Raw genomic sequence first — 20,923 nt, 5'->3', positions numbered from 1 at the left:
CGCAGAGGTAGAGCTGCGCAGTGCCCCTTCAGCAAAGCAGGAGGAGGAATAGAGCCCCTTCTGTTCCTTCTCCCGCTTCGCTGAAGGGGCGCTGCACAGCTCTACCTCTCTGTGCAGCGCCTCTCCAGCGACACGTCTGTCCTGGAAGCCGGAGGAGGAACAGGAGAGGCACTGCGCAGAGAGGGAGAACTGTGAAGCCCCTTCAGCGACGCACCTGTCCTGGCTTCTGCCTTAGCCGTGCGCAGCCTCTTCGGGCATGGGGAGCCTTCATCCCGCTGCCCTGAAGAGGCTTGGCACGGTTATCCCAGAAGCCAGAACAGCCAGAGGCTATCGCAGAAGCCAGATCCCTCTTGCTGTTCTGGCTTCTGGGATTCAGAATTATTTTTTCTTGTTTTCCTCTTCCCAAAACTAGGTGCGCCTTATGGTCTGGTGTGTCTTATGGAGCGAAAACTATGGTAATTAGGCGTTCAATGTTTTATGGAGCAATTAGGGCTGTGTGAGGCCTCAAATTCAGTTCAAGGTTTGGATTTGGCGAGGCGAGGCATTTAAGGGGTGTTTTAGGGGAAGAGCACTTCGAAGAGAGATAAAACAGCTTCAGTTTCTTGTGTGAGCTGGTCCTGCACCTCTGTTGTGAATAACGGAACAGAGAAGAAGAATTTATTATTTATACCCCGCCCACTTGGCTGGGTTTTCCCAGCAACTCTGGGCAGCTCCCAAAACAATATTAAAAACATGATAAAACATCAAACATTGAAAACATCCCTTCAGATGTTTCTAAAAGTCAGATAGTTGTTTATTTCTTTGACATCTGAAGGGAGGGCGTTCCTCAAGGCGGGTGCCACCACCAAGAAGACCCTCTGCCTGGTTCCCTGTAACTTCGCTTCTCGCAAGGAGAGAACTGCCAGAAGGCCCTTGGAGCTGGACCTCAAGAAACAAGAAGCCAACTTCAGACTCATTTAGCATTAGCATCCTTCACCCACACAGCACAGTTAATTGCCATGTTGGACATGGTTCATGGCTTTAGAGGGACCTGCAACATTGAGTAGTAGTAGTAGTAGTAGTAGTAGTAGTAGTAGTAATTTATTATTTATACCCCGCCATCTTGTGCTTGGAGGAATTGAGCTTGGAGGAATTGCCTGATCTGTGCTGCAAAATACAGTCTCTGCCTCTAACACGCAACACACACTGCTTTACTGTATTGTGTTCCCTGGAACTTGACCTCTCTGGGAAAACGGGTGGCATTTTATAGTCTGAAACAGTAGAAAGTCAACTTCTAATGAGTTGACATTTCCTATGTTCTTTGATCCACGGACAAAGTATAATTAAAGTCTGAACAGAAAGTTACTCAGATGTTTAAAGCTGCACTTTCAAAATTCAAGTGAAAATGAGTGTTCCTTTCAGAAGATGTTTCATACTTGACATTTTCCCAAGAAGTAATGGTAAGCAACACTCAAATAGATTTCAAAATCTGGAAGGCTGCGCCTATTTTAACACACCTGCCGTGCTTCTGCAATCTTTTTAAAGTTGCTGTGTTGCATGAGGCCATGTCCTGGAAGAATTTGCCGAAGGGCAATATGTAACTCTTCTAAAAGAAATAAAGTAGATCTCTAATGAGAATATTTGCAACACTTTTTACAATTTGGGGGGCATTAATGAGAGAGAAAAATGTTTTTTTGCAATCTTTTTGCAATAGAAACAGCATGCAATGTGTAACTGAATCGTAAGAAGAAAATCAAATTCTCCAGTAAAAACCATCCATTTACTATCACATTGATCAGAAGCAGAGTTGCCAGCTTAGGGTACAGAAATAAATGTATAAATGTTAAGGAATGGATCAAAACTATGTAGAAAACTGCAAGGCTGAAGTCCTCTGTGGCCTGTAGCTGCCTTTGCATGAAACAAAGAATGCTAATCTCTCAGCTTCTGAATGGAATTCCTTTCCTTTTGCTGTTGTTCTTCAGAGAAATACCTAATGCTTTCCTTGCATGGCGCCTTGGGGCTTGTAGAAATTTTCTGTATTCCAGTGCAAGCCTAGGCAATGTCATGTTAACATCTGCCATACACTGGAGCTGCAGAAGCACCAGTCTGAGCAGTTACACCCTCAGTCCTTGTTTTATAACATCACTCGCTTGTGGAAAGTGGCGGAGACACAAGCCAAAACAGGTGGTACCACGATGGCACCAGCAAGTTCTCAGGTTAAGACTTCTCAGCGCCATAAATGTGTTAAGAATGGCAATTAAGTTTAATGGGAAACACAAACATTTCCCGCCTTGCATGTTCAACCTTCCTACACCCTCAAGCTAATTGCTGGCATGTATCATAGGAGTCTTATAAGCCACTCCTTGCTCTCCACTGTTGCAGAGTTCCCACCAGAAATTTACCCTGAAAATATTTCCCACCTTCCCAGATTCAAGTGCAACATTCTTCACAACTCTTTCTCTTTTATGGGACTCTCTTAGGTAAAGGTAAAGGGACCCCTGACCATTAGGTCCAGTCGTGACCGACTCTGGGGTTGCGGCACTCATCTCGCTTTATTGGCCGAGGGAGCCAGCGTACAGCTTCCGGGTCATGTGGCCAGCATGACTAAGCCGCTTCTGGAGAACCAGAGCAGCGCACGGAAACGCTGTTTGCCTCCCTGCCGGAGCGGTACCTATTTATCTACTTGCACTTTGATGTGCTTTCGAACTGCTAGGTTGGCAGGAGCAGGGACCGAGCAACGGGAGCTCACCCCGTCTCAGGGATTCGAACTGCAACCTTCTGATCGGCAAGTCCTAGGCTCTGTGGTTTAACCCACAGCGCCACCCGCGTCCCTGGGACTCTCTTAGGCAGGTCAAATTTCATGGGGTGATTTGTCTAGAACAGTGGTGGCCAAACTTGGCCCTCCAGCTGTTTTAGGACTAAAATTCCCATCATCCCTGAACACTGGGTCTTGTTAGCTAGGGATGATGGGAGTTGTAGTCCCAAAACAGCTGGAGGGCCAAGTTTGGCGACCACTGGTCTAGAACCTTCTGCTTGTCCTGAAACACTGATTTAGCAGCAACCCCCTCCAAAAAAACCCTTTTGTATTGAAAGAGCAGCTTTTAAAAGTAAACCCCAAAGGCTACATTCACCACCCATTTATCATTCAATTGGTTTACCGTGAAGGTGGAACAGGCACCTAATTCATTTGTTCCCCTTATCAGACTGGGACCGGCCGCCAAGACCGTATAACACCGGTAGACCTACATTGGCTCCCAGGACGTTTCCAAGCACAATTCAAAGTGTTGGTGCTGACCTTTAACGGCATCGGTTTTGGTTGAGGTGGGCAGGATACAATTATTATTATTATTATTAATTATTATTATTATACCTTAAGGAGCGTCTCCACCCCCATTGTTCTGCCCAGACACTGAGGTCCAGCTCCAAGGGTCTTCTGCTGGTTCCCTCACTGAGAGAAGCAAAGTTACAGGGAACCAGGCAGAGGGCCTTCTTGGTAGTGGCACCCGCCCTGTGGAACGCCCTCCCTTCAGATGTCAAGGAGATAAAGAACTGTGGAACTTTTAGAAGACATCTGAAAGCAGTCTTGTATAAGTTTTTTATGTTTAACCTTTTACATTTTTTTAAGTGGTGTAAACCACCCTGGGGAAACCCAGCCAGATGTGTATCATCACTACCATCATCATCATCATCATCATCAAGCAGGAACAACAAACCACTATCCCTGGCTTAGCATTGTTCTATACAATCCATAAGAAGATCAAACCTATCCATTCTTAAGGAAATCAGCCCTGAGTGCTCACTGGAAGGACAGATCCTGAAGCTGAGGCTCCAATACTTTGGCCACCTCATGAGAAGAGAAGACTCCCTGGAAAAGACCCTGATGTTGGGAAAGATTGAGGGCAGAAGCAGAGGGGGACGACAGAGGACGAGATGGTTGGGTAGTGTTCTTGAAGCTACCAGCATGCGTTTGACCAAACTGCGGGAGGCAGTGGAAGACAGGAGTGCTTGGCGTGCTCTGGTCCATGGGGTCACGGAGAGTCGGACACGACTAAACAACATACAATCCATGACTGGCTTGATGATCATAAGATTGCAGCATGCATATAAACTGATGAATGATGTATTTGTAAATGGGGGTGCATTTGGAAGCGGGTGCTTCATGCTAGCTATTCCATCTGTTTTTGCTTGTTACCATGTGATGCTGATTACACTACTATTCATACAAACTGAATTTTCAAATCAGCCTTTTCGTGCAAGTTTTTTTTTCTGTAGCCTACATGTGCCCACCTTGTTTTTTGTGCAAAAGCTTAGCTGAGATTCCTGCATTGCAGGGGGTTAGACTACATGACCCCTGGGGTCCCTTCCAGCTCTACAATTCTAAGTTTCCTCAAAGCAGTTTGGGCAAAGTAATAGTAGTGTAACATAAGCTGCATTTATTTGACAAGTTAACTAAGTATACCCCCATTTATGGAGACAATATTCCATTAAAGGAATCACATAAGCTTGTGTCCTACATAATCCTCTAATCAATAAGCATTAATATCTTTGTTAAAAATAGTACCGGCATCTGGAGGGCTTTTACCAGGCCTTTATCCCGCAGTTACCAGGGCTATTAGTGAGTTAAAGGTGCAATGCATTTTAGTGATATGAAATGGTATCAGCAGTACAGACTTGGGAAGTTGGTTTAGCTAATAATACACATAAGGAAATACCTCTTTTCTCTCTATAAGCAAAGGCAATAAAATTTAAACAAAATTATTTGCATCTGTAGAGACGCGGGTGGCGCTGTGGGTTAAACCACAGAGCCCAGGACTTGCCGATCAGAAGGTTGCCGGTTCGAATCCCCGAGATGGGGTGAGCTCCTGTTGCTCGGTCCCTGCTCCTGCCAACCTATCAGTTCAAAAGCACATCAAAGTGCAAGTAGATAAGTAGGTACCGCTCCAGCAGGAAGGTAAACGGTGTTTCCGTGCGCTGCCCTGGTTCGCCAGAAGCGGCTCAGTCATGCTGGCCACATGACCTGGAAGCTGTACGCCGGCTCCCTCGGCCAATAAAGCGAGATGAGCGCCGCAACCCCAGAGTTGGCCACGACTGGACCTAATGGTCAGGGGTCCCTTTACTTTATTTGCATCTGTAACACAGGAAGAAGGCAAGCATAGAAGGAGGAGTAGAAGACTCTTAATCTCGGAGTTGTGGGTTTGAGTCCAGCATTGGGTAAAAGACCCCCCAAATCACAGGGGGTCCTTTTCAGCTCACCGATTCTATGATTTGTTGGGCGTCTAAATTACGATGGCTTCCTAATCATTTATTTCGATAAACCCCTGCCTCATCTACCAACATGTGCATTGCGCTTTTACTTTCTTCCAGAGGACTAGAAGGGGACTTAAAAGTGTAAATAATCATATGAAGAAAGTCCACACCCCTAGAACGGGGCTTTAATTTTTTCACTTCTTAAATAAGCCATCCATCTTCTGCCATTGCACGCTTCACCTCCTCCCTCAAGCACAAGTCTGAATAGCCCTATGGGTACCATATGAAATTAGACACGTCAGATTTGTGCGAAAGACAGAGATCGTTCATGTGTCAAGAGCTTTGATGGGCCTCGTAAATATGTCAGGCGATGTTTACATCCAGGCCAAACTTGCGGTTTGGCAAAATGGTTCATTCGCCCCACCAGAGCTTTGATCTCCTGACAAATCATTTCCTGATGCAAGTTTAAACAACAGGCAAGGACTTTGGACACCGACCAGCTGTCACAGTTGCCCTGGGAATTGGCACCGGGTGGCCGAAGGGAAAACAGAAAGTGAAAAGAGGCTGATTCCACTCACACCTTTCAGGCAGGACGGCCAAAACGGGAGCAAACCATTTGTTTCTTTCCAAAAACGGAAAGCACAGACACCTCTCTCTCTCTCTCTCTCTCTCTCTCTCTCTCTCTCTCTCTCTCTCTCTGCATCCTTCTGATGGTGATATGGGATACAGGTTTCAGAGGAAATTGGTTAATACTTTCTCCTCCAAGAGTTACAGCAGCATGCCAGAAATGGTTTTTTTAAAAAAGGATCCCTGGATGGGGTTGCAACACTCATCTCGCTTTCAGGCCGAGGGAGCTGCCGTTTGCCCACAGACAGGTTTCCGGGCCATGTGGCCAGTATGACTAAACTGCTTCTGGCGCAACAGAACATGGTGACAGAAACCAGAGCGCATGGAAACGCTGTTTACCTTCTTGCTGCAGTGGTACCTATTTATCTACTTGCACTGTTGTGCTTTCAAACTGCTAGGTTGGCAGAAGCTGGGACAGAGCAACAGGAGCTCACCCGATGGCAGGGATTTGAACCACCAACCTTCTGATTGGCAAGCCTAAGAGGCTCAGGGTTTAGACCCCAGCGCCACCCGCCTCCTCAGAAATGTTTACAATAATTAAACAACAACAAAAACAATTGTATTATTTATAACACACACCCCCAATCTGGCTGGGTTTCCCCATCCACTTTGGGCGGCTCACAACATGTAAAAAAATATCTTTTGCCACTGCATATTGTAACTAATCTGTGCCTTTTTTTCCCAATTTTATTCTCAAAGCAACTTTTACTGCTGAACTTACTCCAAACCCACTAGCATGCTAACCTGTTCACAATTAATTACTGAAAATAATAATCTACAAACATTTTCCACTCCCTCTTGAAAACTTCCATTTTGTTCTCTGGTTTTACTAGTTGAAACTTGTTAATTCTGCATAGTCCATCCATTTCAACCGCCACTCCTCTTTCACGGGTACGCCAGTTTTGGGGTATTTAATGATCTCGCTGCAGCACTCACAGACATAAATACATAAATTATTATTATTATTATTTGAATTTGTATACCACTCTATACCCGAAGGTCTCAGGGTGGTTCACAGAACAAAATCAAAACATAAAACCACAAGATTTGTTCTTTGAGTTAACACCGGGAAAAGGTGCGATCTGAAATCCTTCAAAGAACTACCTGTTCCTTGTAAGATACAGAAGCTCAGGGAAATATTAGGAGCTTAAATCAGTGGTTCCCAACCTTTTTTTTTGGCCATGCCCCACCTAAGCATCTCCAAAATTCTGATGCACACCCTCCCGTGACATATAATTCTTATTATTCAAAAGGTAAACTCCTATTCATGTGGAGGAAGCCTAAAGGGCCATTAACTGATAATAACTCATTCTCAAATTCTCCTCTTAAAAATCTAATTCCCCCCCTCCCGTGGGGCACTTGTCCAACGCTGGGAACCACAGGCTTAAATAGACACAGTAAAAACACATAAAGAATATAGGGGAAGGGGCCAAGAGGAAAAGGAAGTGTGGTCTCCTTCTCCTCCTCCTTCCCTGGTCCCCCTTCTCTCTCACACCAGAGAGGAATGAAAGCTGTTTTCCTTTCCTTCCCCTTGTAGCAGCTACTGTTTTGATATTCATAATTTAGAAGCTGGGAGCCGGTGCAGAAAAATAAGGTAAGAAACTGCTCTTTACAGCATTACTTCTACTCTGGCAGGTAACAAAGAATCCCCAATGACCATCCCTACATGAGCCTGTGGTTTGGGAGGACGGGACTGGTGGTCAAGGTTTATTGGAGATGTGTGTGTGTGTGTGTTTTAAAAGGCAAAGTCTGAAGACTTTTAATTAACGCCAACAGAAGGATCCGTGAGCTTTGCGGGAGCAAAGCCTCTGTTCACGGTATTCTCCTAAACTCCCCTTGTTGTGGGTGGCGGAAAACAACATTCCTCACTCCCACGAGCGCTGTCTTTGTTTGCACAGAGCCATTTCTAATTAAAGAATAGTTTTTTGCAACTCCAGTGCAAACACTACTGTGGATATCACGTCAGTTATAGAAGAAAGCATAAGGCCAAACAGGAATACTCAGAGGAGGGGAGAGGAGAGGCCGGTAAATGACCCTGGGAGATGTTAGAATAAGTAGCAACATGAATAAAGTGAAATCTTGCCTCTGAGCACTCACTCTCTCATAGTTACACACTTATAATAATGTGTGATGCCTTAAGCATGGACCATAGTTACTAGATAGGGACGCGGGTGGCGCTGTGGTCCAAACCACTGAGACTCTTGGGCTTGCCAATTGGAAGGTTTGCAACATTTGCACACCAGGATTCTGTGGCCCAGACGGGTAGCGCTGTGGTCTAAACCACTGAGCCTCTTGGGCTTGCCAATCAGAAGGTCGGCAGTTCAAATCCCCACGGTGGAGTAAGCTCCCGTTGCTCAGTCCTAGCTCCTGCCAACCTAGCAGTTCGAAAGCACGCCAGCGCAAGTAGATAAATAGGTACCGCTGTGACGGGAAGGTAAACGGCATTTCTGTGCGCTCTGGTTTCCGTCACGGTGAACTGGGCCAGGAAGGAAGTTCAGGAAATTTGACCTGAGAGCAGAACCACTTAGCAGCTGAGAGCCAGCCACAGTACCTCTCGGGGCCTTAGAAATGGTCATCCTGCAAATGTGAGACCCCAATTATGGCGGCTCCCTAATGGGTAGTCCCTCCTGAAAGGCACTTGGCTTCCCCACGTTGGCTTCATTTGGGCACAAGGTGAAAAAAAAAACCTTTCGTTTTCTCAGACCTTTGCAATGCAGACAACTTTCTGTATTCAACGGCTATTTTTCTACCCTCACTGTTGGAGGCAGTAAGCTTCAGAAGTATTTGGTTTTCGAACGTCTCGGAAGTCGATCGTTTTGGTTTTCAAGGACCGAAAACCCAGAACTGCTTTGGTTTTTGAACGCTTTTCAGAAGTCGAACATGCCACGCAGCTTCCATATTGAGTTTTCCATAACTAAATGCTTCCAGAAGTAAATGCTTTGGTTTTCAAATGTTTTGGAAGTTGAACGGTCTTCCGGAATGGATTGCATTTGAAAGCCGAGGTACCACCAAGTGTGAGAAACCACAACAGGGCTGATGGGAATCGGAGTCCAACAAGACTGGGAGGGCCATACCCCTCATCTCAGAAAATAAAGAAGTATTTTGGGAAGGGGGAGGCCATGGCTCTGGACGCAAAATTCTGAGGGAATGCAACCAAGTTCCCCCATGCAGGCATTGGCTTCTGTGGGGATCTCTATCCCGCCCCAGCAAAGGTGGTAGAGCACCCCAGGGAGGGAGGTGGGCAAGGAGTGACCTCAGCCCAGCCTGCCCTGGTGCTCCTATCTGTGGGCCTTGGGAGGGATTCATCCGCCAAGGGCTGCATTGGCCAACCAGGATTCCCCCTGCGTGAAAAGGCAGGTGGATTAGTACAGCCCCGCTTGGTGAGGGAGGCGCTCTGGCGGTATCAGCAGCTTGCCTGCCCTGGGCACCAGCAACCCACACTACACCACTGGGTGCATCCCCCCCTCTTGAGTGCACCTCCCAGTTTATTACAGCCTTTGTTAGGTAAGAAGACATAGTCGAGGACAGCCTTCCACAAACCAGAAAGGTAAATGAGCTTTCTAGTGCTTTCTAGACGCAATGCTATTTCTGAGATTGAGGGGCAAGAATCCTCTCTTAGGTTGTTTTTCCCTGGGTCTTTGTTTAAAGAGCTAATTGCTTGTGGTTTTGAAATGCAACTCTGTTGCAGAAAGAGAAGCAAAGGCTCGGCTGTTTTCAACGGAGATAAATACACTTCGCCAAGTGGAACCTCAATCCTGAATGGCTACCAAGGGAACACTCACAGGTAGGGCTTGAGAGGAGAGTAGTAAGGACAAGACCTGGAATGTACGATGAGTCAAAATGCCCTGACTGTTTTGCTTAATTAGCTGCCTAACATTTAGAATTTGCACATCATTTTCAGGGACACACAACAAACAGCAAGCCAGTCTGGCAACTTACTGCCCTTGTTTTACAGTGCACTCTGCAACATGATGGATTGGGAGGGGGGGGGAGTTCCATGCCAAAAGTTGGAACTTGTTCATATCCTGCTTAGTTTTTCTATTATTCCATCTGAGAAAAATATACACCCAGCCCAATGTTTGTTCTTTATTGGAAAGAACATGCAAGAGTGATTAACTGATAAGGTGCTGAAATAACAAAGAGATTTTGAAAACGACACACTTTCCTGGACCTTACATGACAGCTTCAGAAGGCACTGTGTTTCTCTACCCAACCTTTTAAAAAATATGAGCAAGTACAAATGGTTCATATCGAAGTATGTGTGCAAGCTCTCGTTAAATGCCACTACTTAATTCCATTAACTAAATTACTAAAGGCCAGTGACTGGTGCTGGCAGTATACATTTGCAGCAGTTTCCAATTAAGTGATTGTGCTTCTATAAAACCCGGCAGTATGGAGGGCCGCCCGTTTCTGACAGCTCCACCTACCCTATAAGCAGTGGGGAAAAAGCAAAAAGAAAGGAGGGGAAAAAATGCTTGCATCAGTTACTAAGCAAGTCCTTCATTAGAGAGATTTCATTTCACTTCCTACATCTATTATTTAAGACGGGCCATACATACCCTGCAAGAATGGAAAGGCCAATAGGCAGGAGTTTAGAAAGCAGAAAGGAAAGCTGACGGCATAGTTTGATTCAGAGGGCATTCGTAAATACAACACAGAAGAGGCACATCTTCAGTTTCCATCAAGAGCAAAAACATCGGAACTGATCCTGCAATGCCGAGTTGACAGCAGCGCTCCAAGCGTTAAGAGAAACAATATTTTCAGCTTTAAGAGTAATTAAGTATATTTACACAGGAACAACAGGGGATCGTGAATACCCAGCAACTCCTCTTAATTATTACTATCATTGTGGTTATTTGTTAATTTATATACTACTTATTAATCCAAAACTATGTGGCCGAAGGAGTAATAATCATGGCTACAGATCAATACTGAAAAGCTCTTTCATATTCCAAGGAAGAGTGTTGTTGCTTTTTAATTTGCATACCCAAATTCTACAGTATGCAAAGAACTCATACTTTCCTTCATGCCAGCTGCTGACAAACACACTCATCCTTTGTTTTCCGTTCTGACCAAGCCATCTATCTGTCATAAGATGAAGATGTGGAAGGAATTAAGCCAATTCTTCTATTCAGATCAATTAAAAAAACTAGCTTCTGCTTCTTACACATACCATACCTCCAACATTTCTCCAATTAAAATAGGAACATCCTATTCCATTATTATTATTATTATTATTAAATACGGAAAAGCGGGACATGCCAGGATCAAACCAGAAACTGTCCCTGGGAAAAAGAGGCACTTGGAGGGTCTGAGCCACGATCTGTTAAGTTTCTTGCAGAGCAGCCACAAATACAGAGCCCCAAATGGCAACTGGTTTCTTTGAGGCAGTCCCCTTTTGGACTAGGTGAATCTTTAAACGTTTCCAGCCAGTGCCGGATTTACGTACAAGCTAAACAAGTTATAGCTTAGGGGGCCCCCCCAATGAAATTTAAAGGGGGGAACTGGATGTACATTTCCAAAATGTAAGATAAAGGTAAAGGGACCCCTGACCATTAGGGCCAGTCATTGCCGACTCTGGGGTTGCAGCACTTATCTCGCTTTACTGGCCAAGGGAACCGGCGTACAGCTTCCAGGACAGGTGGCCAGCATGACTAAGCCGCTTCTGGCGAACCAGAGCAGCGCACAGAAACACCGTTTACCTTCCCACCGGAGCGGTACCTATTTATCTACTTGCACTTTGATGTGCTTTCAAACTGCTAGGTGGGCAGGAGCAGGGACCGAGCAATGGGAGCTCACCCCGTCGCGGGGATTTGAACCACCGACCTTATGATCGGCAAGTCCTAGGATCTGTGGTTTAACCCACAGCGCCATCCACGTCCCAAAATGTAAAATAAAAACCAATAAAATAAAACCTACATACACCAACAGTGTTTTGTGTTGTGTAGGCTTCTAGGATGGAAGTCATGGGCCCCACCTGCTCCCTAAAATATCCCTGGTTTGCTCCTTTCTATATATAGGGTGCCTACATTCTGCATGGAAGGTTGCATGGCATCATATGCAAATGGCTTGAGATACCTATGAGGTCCATAAATGACCATATAGCATATATTCAACACAAAAAACAACAACAATTTGTTGTTGACAAAGAGCCCCATTACCTTCAGTAGGTTAGGGCCTCATCAAACCTAAATCCGGCCCTGTTTCCAGCACAACCTTTTCCAAAAATATGGATCTGCAAGGCATTGCTAGAAATCCAAGCCTATTGATACAAAAAAGGCTTAGCACTCTGAGCTCCATAAACAAGGATGAACTCACAAGAAGCCACTTCCGCAGATGGGTGCCTGTAAAAGTCGGCCATTGGCACCCACCATTTCAAGTCCATGTTTAGGACCATGGGTAGGCAAACTAAGGGGGCCTGATCCGGCCAAATCGCCTTCTGAATCTGGCCCGCGAATGGTCCGGGAATCAGCATGTTTTTACATGAATACAATGTGTCCTTTTATTTAAAATGCAATTCTGGGTTATTTGTGGGGCATAGGAATTTGTTCATTCCTCCCCCCAAAAAATATAGTCCGGCCCCCCACAAGGTCTGAGGACAGTGGACTGAAAAAGTTTGCTGATCCCTGGTAAACTATGCTCAAAGCGGCTTACAACATGACAAGGTTTACATAATTACAAACATAGGAGAAGTCATAAACAATAAATAAAACACATGAAAAAGTACACAACCAAATGGAAACAATTTCCAGGTAAATCGTAAGACCTAAAACTAAAGATACAACAGTAATATCAATACAGTAATATCTCTGGATGCGAACGGGATCCGTTCCGGAGCCCTGTTCGCATCCAGAAGTGAACACAACCCGCATCCGCGGGTCGCGATTTGCCGCTTCTGTGCATGCGTGTGACTTCAGTTTGACCGTCTGTGCATGCGGTGAAACCCGGAAGTAAAGCACTCTGTTACTTCCGGGTCGTCGCAGCACACAACCCGAAAATACTTATCCCAAAACTACTTCAACCCAAGGTATGACTGTAACAGCAACAGCTCTCTCACCCCCCCCCCCCCCCGTGAACAATACTCCAGCCCAAGAATCTGTTCAACAGCCTCAGCTTTATTGCTGGAGTCAGTCCACACTCCACTCTCCCAGGCCAGATGGGAAAGGGCCAGCAAGGCAATTTAAAAGCAGCTGCAACTTTCAGGTACCTTGTCGGCCACTGTGAGACCAGGATGCTAGACTAGAAGAGCCACTGGCCTGATCCCGCAAGCTCCCCTCATGTCCTCATATACCACCTGACCAGTGTTAGAATTTAGCCAGGCGCCAGGCACATTTTGCTACTGGAGAGAGCGGATCCAATTGCAACTACGTGGAGATTTGTGGGCGCCGGGTTGGCAACCACAGTTTAAAAACCCCTGCCTTAGTCCACTGTTAATACCATGTCCACTGTGTTTCTCTTTCCTGCATGCTGGGACGAGGGAATTGTTGGAAGAGCAAGTCAAGCAATGTAGTTGAGATCATAAAATCATAGATCTTTGGAAGGCGCCCCAGGGATCAACTATCCCAACCCCCTGATGAATAGGGGGTGACCTAACCTAGATTTAAGGGGCCACTGCACATGAATAGGTCACCCCTATTCGTCACCCAGCTTATATATCTGAGTTTCTGACACTGCACCTGACCTAAAATTACACCAACACATTTAGTGCAGGTATGCAGAATACAGGTCTTACATACAGTGGTACCTCGGGTTACATACACTTCAGGTTACATACGCTTCAGGTTACAGACTCCGCTAACCCAGAAATATTACCTCGGGTTAAGAACTTTGCTTCAGGATGAGAACAGAAATTGTGTAGCGGCGACGCAGCGGCAGCAGGAGGCCCCATTAGTTAAAGTGGTGCTTTAGGTTAAGAACAGTTTCAGGTTAAGAACGGACCTCCGGAACGAATTAAGTACGTAACCAGAAGTACCACTGTACCTCCCGGTTTGTATCAGGAGCTCTTTCAGGGAAGAAATGGCAGCGTGATCAACCCAAAATCAGATAATTGGCCCCATAATTAAGTCCGCAGGTGGCACAGCAAGGAATAATAATATTTTATTATTTCTACCCCGCCCATCTGGCTGGGCTTCCCCAGCCACTCTGGGCGGCTTCCAACAAAATATTAAAATACAGTAATGCACCAAACATTAAAAGCTTCCCTAAACAGGGCTGCCTTCAGATGTCTTCTAAAAGTCTGGTAGTTGTTGTTCTCTTTGACATCTGGTGGGAGGGCGTTCCACAGGGCGGGTGACACTACCGAGAAGGTCCTCTGCCTGGTTCCCTGTAACTTGGCTTCTCACAGCGAGGGAACTGCCAGAAGGCCCTCGGCGCTGGACCTCAGTGTCCGGGTAGAACGGTGGAGATGCTCCTTCAGAACAGGCAGGGGGTCTCCTTTCTGCAAGCCCTCCTGCATCTCCCCCTCAAATATGCACTCAGTATCTCTCTCCTGGAAAGGGGCACAATTGCCATGTTATATATATCCACAGAGGTAAGCAGAGGAAATAAACAGTGACCTGACTTTCAGAAGACATCTGTACACAGCCCTGCTCAGGGAAGTTTTTAATGTTTGGTGTCATGTTGTGTTTTGATTCGTTGGAAACCACCCAGAGTGGCTGGGGGAACCCGGTCAGATGGGCAGCATATAAATATGTTGTGGTTGTTGTTGTATTCAGGAGGCAAACAGGACCATAAACGAATGGACCATAATCCTGCTACTGTTCTCACTTCAGAGAGGCAACAGCGACTGCACACAAGCGAAGTTTAAGTGGTAACCATGGAAGTTATCACCGAAGTAGACCAAGAAGTGTTCTCTCCTCACAGGAAATGAATGAATGGATGGATCACCCTTATAACAAACCTAGGCTTAGAAAAGCGTTCAGAAAAGACCACGTGAAGTTTAAGCCTCGTCTGTACACACACACACTAAAGACGATTTCATATTCAACTATTAATCCCCATTGTTTTGTCCCTGTTTCCTAGATGCAACAATCACCATACCTAAGGAAGCCTTTTAGTGGTCCGGACTTTTCATCCACATAAACGTTCACATTTACGCACAGCTATTTGCACAGCAAGGTAAAAACTGCTGGTTTTGAAAAGATGTGCAGAAGAATCCAAGCTTGAATTCAACATTATTAAAAGCAGCCAGGCTACGCGAGGGGGGGGGGGGCGGATTTTCGATTTTCCTACAGTCTCCCAACAGACTGCTTAAGTAATAAGACTGAGCAGCAGATCAATAAACTTCCAGCTCCGCATAAAATGCAGCTTCATTAGCTAATTCACGTGCCCGGGAGCCAAGAGGGAGGGAAAGAAAGTTGAATTCTTTTTCTCCCTTCAGCAATGAGAGAGGGGGAGAGGGAGAGGGGGGGAACGCACAATGAAGCGCTGATAGTCACCATCTTTCTCGCCTCCAAAATGTTGTGTTCCCTTCGACCTCTCCCCCCCCCCCCCGCACCTCAAATACCTTTGATGTTTCCAGAACAAAAGCTTCCCTCTTTCCCGCTGTTCCATGGAACGGAGGGAGAGGTGAACCAGCAAAAGGAGGAATGGGGAGGGGAAGAGAGTGAGAGAGAGAAGGGTAGAGGAAAGAGAAGCAGCAAATTCCTCCGAGAACACCCCCCCCCCCCCAAGGCCCGGGCCATTGCAATGTCAAGTGAAGGGGAACCCGAAGTTCTTTGCAAAAAAAATAAATAAGAGCGCGGCGCGTTGCTGCAGCTCCAGGCTTTGCAGGCAGAGACAGGACCGCGAGGCAGAGACTCGCGCAGAGGGAGCCCCTGGCCGCCTCCCCCGCGCAGGAGATAAGGCACCCAAGAGAAAGGAAAGGGGGCGTGGGGGGGAGGCAAGAGGGCGCCAGTCGGCAGGAGGAGAGAGCTGTCCTGCCTCCCCACCCCCACGCCAAGGTGGAGAGGGTTGCCACCTGCAAAATGCTGCGTCCCGTATGGAGAGATCCCGGGTCCCCCTCTGTGCCAAGCTAGGGACCCTCTCTCCAGTCCAAGGGGGCGCGAAAGGCCATGCATTGAAACTCTGGGTTGCCAAGCGCAGGCAAGAGTTACAAATGCATGCGCGCGCCGCCGCCCCCGCGCGTGAACGTGCGTCCTGTTAGGCTGCGAGAGATCGCTCGGAAGGTGCAGCAACAAAAAAATCGCCCCCCTCCCCTGTCCTGCATTTTGCCTGAACAAAGGTGGCCACCCTAGACGGGGAAGGAGCGAGGGGGTGTTCTCATGCTGCGTTTCCCACGACAGAGTTGCACAAACTTTCCCTTTCGAGAGGAACCCGCCCCCCCCACCGAATTTGCATGGGGGCGAAGGCGCAACCGGCCCCCCTTTCTTGCAACCCCCCCCCAAACCCTCCGGGAGAGGTGGGAAGAAAGACTCACCTCGGAGTTCTTGAACCTGCTGGGAAGCAGGAGGAGGAGGGACTCCGGTGCAAGTCCGAGAGCACGCGGGCTGGGAGGCGGGCGAGCGGTCTCCCGGAGACGGCGGAGGACGGGCCAGGGACCGGCTGCTCCACACAGACGGAGCCCCCCGACCCGGGAGCTGCGGGGGGAGCAGAAGCCGCCGCCACCTCCGCGACTCGGGACTTTGGCGCTGCAAAAACTCCTCTTGGAAGCAGCTGCAAGCGCACCGGCTGGGAGGCGAGTGCGCCTGCGCTCCGATGCCAGGCTCTCCCCCCCCCCCCCGCAAAGGGAGGAGCAGCTGGAAGGAGAAATCCCCCGCCCCCGTGACGTCACGGACTCCACGGGCGAGGAGGTTCCAGTCACGTGGCCCTACTCCCGGAGAGGGGGCTTGGCGCGGAGCAAAGGGGGAGGCAGCAGGGGACGGGGTGGCGGGCGCCACATCGGGGATCTGGTGCCTTTGCAAGATTGGGGTGAGGGCGAGGAATTGGAAGAAGGAAGGGGGGAGGGAGGCAGCCGGCCGGCGAGGAGCTGCGCCTTCTGCTGGGACGAAGAGCTCTGTGGTGCTCGGAAACCGGCGCGCGCGCTCGCTCTTTTGCGCAAAGGCGCCCCCCGGGAAGCGTCCTCGCCTCCTTCCCAGCTGGAAAGGATTCTTCGGAGGAAAGCGCGTGCATACTGTGTGGATGGGACCTAAGAAACGCAGGGAATCAATGCCGGATTAGCTATATATTTTAGGGGATTGGGCCCCCCCCCAAAAAAAAATTAAAGGGAAAAAAACTGGATGTACATTTCCAAAATATAAGATAAAAAGCAAACAAAATAAAACCTACATACAGCAATTGTGTTTTGTGTTGTCCTGTGATGTAAGTTAAAAGGAGCGCGGGTGGCACTGTGGGTAAAACCACGGAGCCTAGGACTTAACGATCAGAAGGTTGGTGGTTTGAATCCCCTCGACGGGGGTGAGCTCCCGTTGCTCTGTCCCAGCTCCTGCCAACCTAGCAGTTCAAAAGCACATCAAAGTGCAAGTAGATAAATAGGTACAGCTCCAGCAGGAAGGTAAACGGCGTTTCTGTGCACTGCTCTGGTTCGCCAGAAGCGGCTTAGTCATGCTGGCCACATGACCCAGAAGCTGTACGCCAGCTCCCTTGGCCATTAAAGCAAGATGAGCACTACAACCCCAGAGTTGGCTACAACTGGACCTAATGGTCAGGGGTCCCTTTACCTTTACTTTATGATGTAAGTCATGGCCCCCGCCTGCTAGCCTGCTCCCTCAAATATCCCTGGTTTGCTCCTTTCCATATATAGGGTGCCTAGATTCTGCATGGACTGGTTGCATGGCAACATGGGCAAATGGCTTTAGATACCTATGAGGTGCATAAATTACCATATAGCATATATTCAACACAAAAAATCAACAATTTGTTGTTGGCAAAGGACAGCTGGACATAGAAAAGGCCCCATTACCTTCAGTAGTTTAGGGCCTCAACAAACCTAAATCCGGCCCTTTGTGGATGGGACCTAAGAAACGCAGGGAATGCAAATCTGAATCATATTGGGTGGGGGCAGGAATATTTTGATGAGGGCAGCCTTGCGTGCTAAGCTTGCATCCATTAGATGAGCACAAAGTTCCCAATAATCTGCCTTGTGGAGGCATCTCCCGTCTCTGGAGAAAATTATTTTCAGCATTCTACACCAATGAATTAAATACTATTAAATGCGGCTTCAAAGTTTGTGCAGTACACTTTGAAGCAACGTACAGTGGTACCTCGGGTTAAGTACTTAATTCGTTCCGGAGGTCCGTACTTAACCTGAAACTGTTCTTAACCTGAAGCACCACTTTAGCTAATGGGGCCCCCTGCTGCCACCGTGCCGCCAGAGCACGATTTCTGTTCTCAACTTGAAGCAAAGTTCTTAAGCTGAAGCACTATTTCTGGGTTGGCGGAGTATGTAACCTGAAGCGTTTGTAACCTGAAGCGTATGTAACCGGAGGTACCACTGTACATACGTAGGTGGAGCCAGGATTTAGTGGGGGGGGCAGGCTTTATGTTGGGGGGGGCAGAACCAAGTTATCTGTGACGCAATTGGTTAGTTAGTTAGTTAAGTGTTTTTATTTATTTACTTGATTTAGGGAGGCAGTTGCCTCCCCGTGGCTGTGATTATGCATATATACAAAAACACACTCACATTGTTTTGGCACAGGAGAAAACGTAAAATTGCTCATATTCTGCCGCTAAGGTAGTTTTTGTTGTTGTGCGTGTTGAACAGAAAAGGAAGCCCCTTTTTCCAAAGGGAAAACTCCCTTTGCTTTGCATCCCTTTCCTTGCTTCCTTGTCTCTGACTGGCCTTGACCTCGATAGAAGGTTGCTGCGTTTCTGTGACAACATCAACACCATGTTCCCGTTTCCATAGGACACAACAGATGTCTGTGTTTTCCAGCTGTCTCTATAATTGATCGGTGTAAGCAATGATGTGCCCCTGGCTGCTGCTTTCTGAAACTTTAAAAAAGCAGCACACATTTAGATAAGCAAAGATTGCCTGCCTTGCGTTTTGTTGTACCTGTGTCAAGTTTTGGTCCCCAATTCCGCTCTCTAAATATTTGCCCCTTGGCCCACTGGTAAAAGCCTCTGCCACTCAGTTGCTGTAAAGATCCATTTTCCTTGCATATCAAAATATCAAACCAGGCAGAGGGCCTTCTCGGTGGTTGCCCCCCCCCCATCGACATAACTTTTAGAAGACATCCGAAGAAGAAGAAGAGTTTGGATTTGACATCCCGCTTTATCACTACCTGAAGGAGTCTCAAAGCGGCTAACATTCTCCTTTCCCTTCCTCCCCCACAACAAACAGACGCGAACCCAGTTCACCAGACTACAAGATCACCGCTCTTAACCACTACACCACACTGACTCTAGAAGTTTTTAATGTTTCATTATGTTTTTAATATTTGGTTGGGAGCCACCCAGAATGGATGGCAAAACCCAGCCAGCTAGACGGGCTATCATCAGCATCATCAAAAAAAGAGCACTACAACATGTGGGGCCAGAAGAGACCCAGCTTCTGACCTTCTTGTTGTTTAGTCGTTTAGTCGTGTCCGACTCTTTGTGACCCCATGGACCAGAGCATGCCAGGCACTCCTGTCTTCCACTGCCTCCCGCAGTTTGGTCAAACTCATGCTGGTAGCTTCAAGAACACTATCCAACCATCTCATCCTCTGTCATCCCCTTCTCCTTGTGCCCTCAATCTTTCCCAACATCAGGGTCTTTTCCAGGGAGTTTTCTCATGAGATGGCCAAAGTATCAGCTTCAGGATCTGCCCCTCCAGTGAGCACTCAGTGCTGATTTCCTTAAGAATGGATAGGTTTGATCTTCTTGCAGTCCATAGGACTCTCAAGAGTCTCCTCCAGCACCATAATTCAAAAGCATCAATTCTTCGGAGACCAGCCTTCTTTATGGTCCAGCTCTCACTTCCATACATCACTACTGGGAAAACCATAGCCTACTGACAAAAAAAAATTCACACCGGGTACCACCTGACCTTGCTACGCCACTGCCTGCATTGTGGACTAGATGAGCTTCAGGGTCCCTTTGAGCTCTACAATTCTATGATTCTGTGAAGCACCATGCAAGGACTCTTTGTAATGATGTTCTGCAGCCCTGACAATGATCCCCTGATGTCAGGAGATTGACAGTTGGGTGTGAGGGGTAGGGGAGATAAGAATCATAGAATTGTGGAGTTGGAAGGGACCCTGGGGGTCATCTATTCCAGCCCCCTGCAATGCAGGACTATGCAGCTGCTCTATAAAGAGATTGAACCTGCAACCTTGGCGTCCTCAGCACCATGCTCTAGCCGACTATACCCTGTCAGATCCCTTTCCAATGGGTGGAGAATCTATTTCCAAATTCCAATGGGTGGAGAATCTATTTCATCCCAAGTGCCACATTCCCTGTTGGAGAGCCTTCTAGGGGCCACATGCAGCTGGTTGGTGCCGCAAGCAATGGCAAACGGAACAAACCTGACTTTCCCCCTTTTGCACACCATGCTCGTTTCTACACACCAGCCCATTGCACCACCTCACGCAGGAGCAGTGAGGGGTGCGGCCCCTGGTGAGCCCCAAGGGCCGAACAGAGGCCCGCAGAGCCACATTTAGCCCCTAAGCCAGAAGTTCCAGGGTCCCAAGTTGGGCCATCAAAACAGAGGAAAGCATTTTGGGAATCTATCTTACACGCAGATAGATTTAACCCCTTTGTGGCATCTAAATTAGAAGTGCTCCTGTGCCCTATTTATCTAAGCGCCGCTGCTCTCAGTTCCTTAGGTCTCGCAAGCATAGTTACTTCAGGACCTGAGTGTGCTGGCTAAAAGACCTGACTTTACCATTTCAGTTCTACAAACTCCTTGTATACTTGCATTAGGTAAAGGGACTCTTGACCATTAGGTCCAATCGTGACCGACTCTAGGGTTGCGGCACTCATCTCGCTTTATTGGCTGAGGGAGCCGGCGTACAGCTTCTGGGTCATGTGGCCAGCATGACTAAGCCGCTTCTGGTGAACCAGAGCAGCACACAGAAACGCCGTTTACCTTCCTGCCAGAGCGGTACCTATTTATCTACTTGCACTTTGATGTGCTTTCGAACTGCTAGGT

At 47.5% G+C, this 20,923-nt stretch overlaps 1 protein-coding gene and 1 long non-coding RNA gene across 3 annotated transcripts in view; one reads left to right on the top strand and one right to left on the bottom strand.

The window, feature by feature from the left end:
- Positions 1–16,585, bottom strand: part of KANK1 (KN motif and ankyrin repeat domains 1) — a 126,140-nt gene extending 109,555 nt beyond the window's left edge. The window contains exons 1-2 of one of the 2 annotated variants that reach the window (XM_083718384.1): positions 16,271–16,550; positions 5,807–5,893 (exon numbers count right to left, since the gene is read on the bottom strand). The gene's annotated coding sequence lies outside the window, so the exon portion shown is untranslated. Of the gene's footprint in view, positions 1–5,806; positions 5,894–16,270 lie in introns of both variants that reach the window. The other variant, XM_083718382.1, reaches the window with a different exon arrangement.
- The window catches only part of LOC310835303, a 481,690-nt gene that overhangs the window by 400,640 nt on the left and 60,127 nt on the right, over positions 1–20,923 (top strand). The window lies entirely within an intron of this gene.

Source organism: Podarcis gaigeae (assembly GCF_964106915.1).
Source record: "Podarcis gaigeae genome assembly, chromosome: 17".
Taxonomy (NCBI): domain Eukaryota; kingdom Metazoa; phylum Chordata; class Lepidosauria; order Squamata; family Lacertidae; genus Podarcis; species Podarcis gaigeae.
This window is presented reverse-complemented; position numbering and strand designations above follow the sequence as displayed.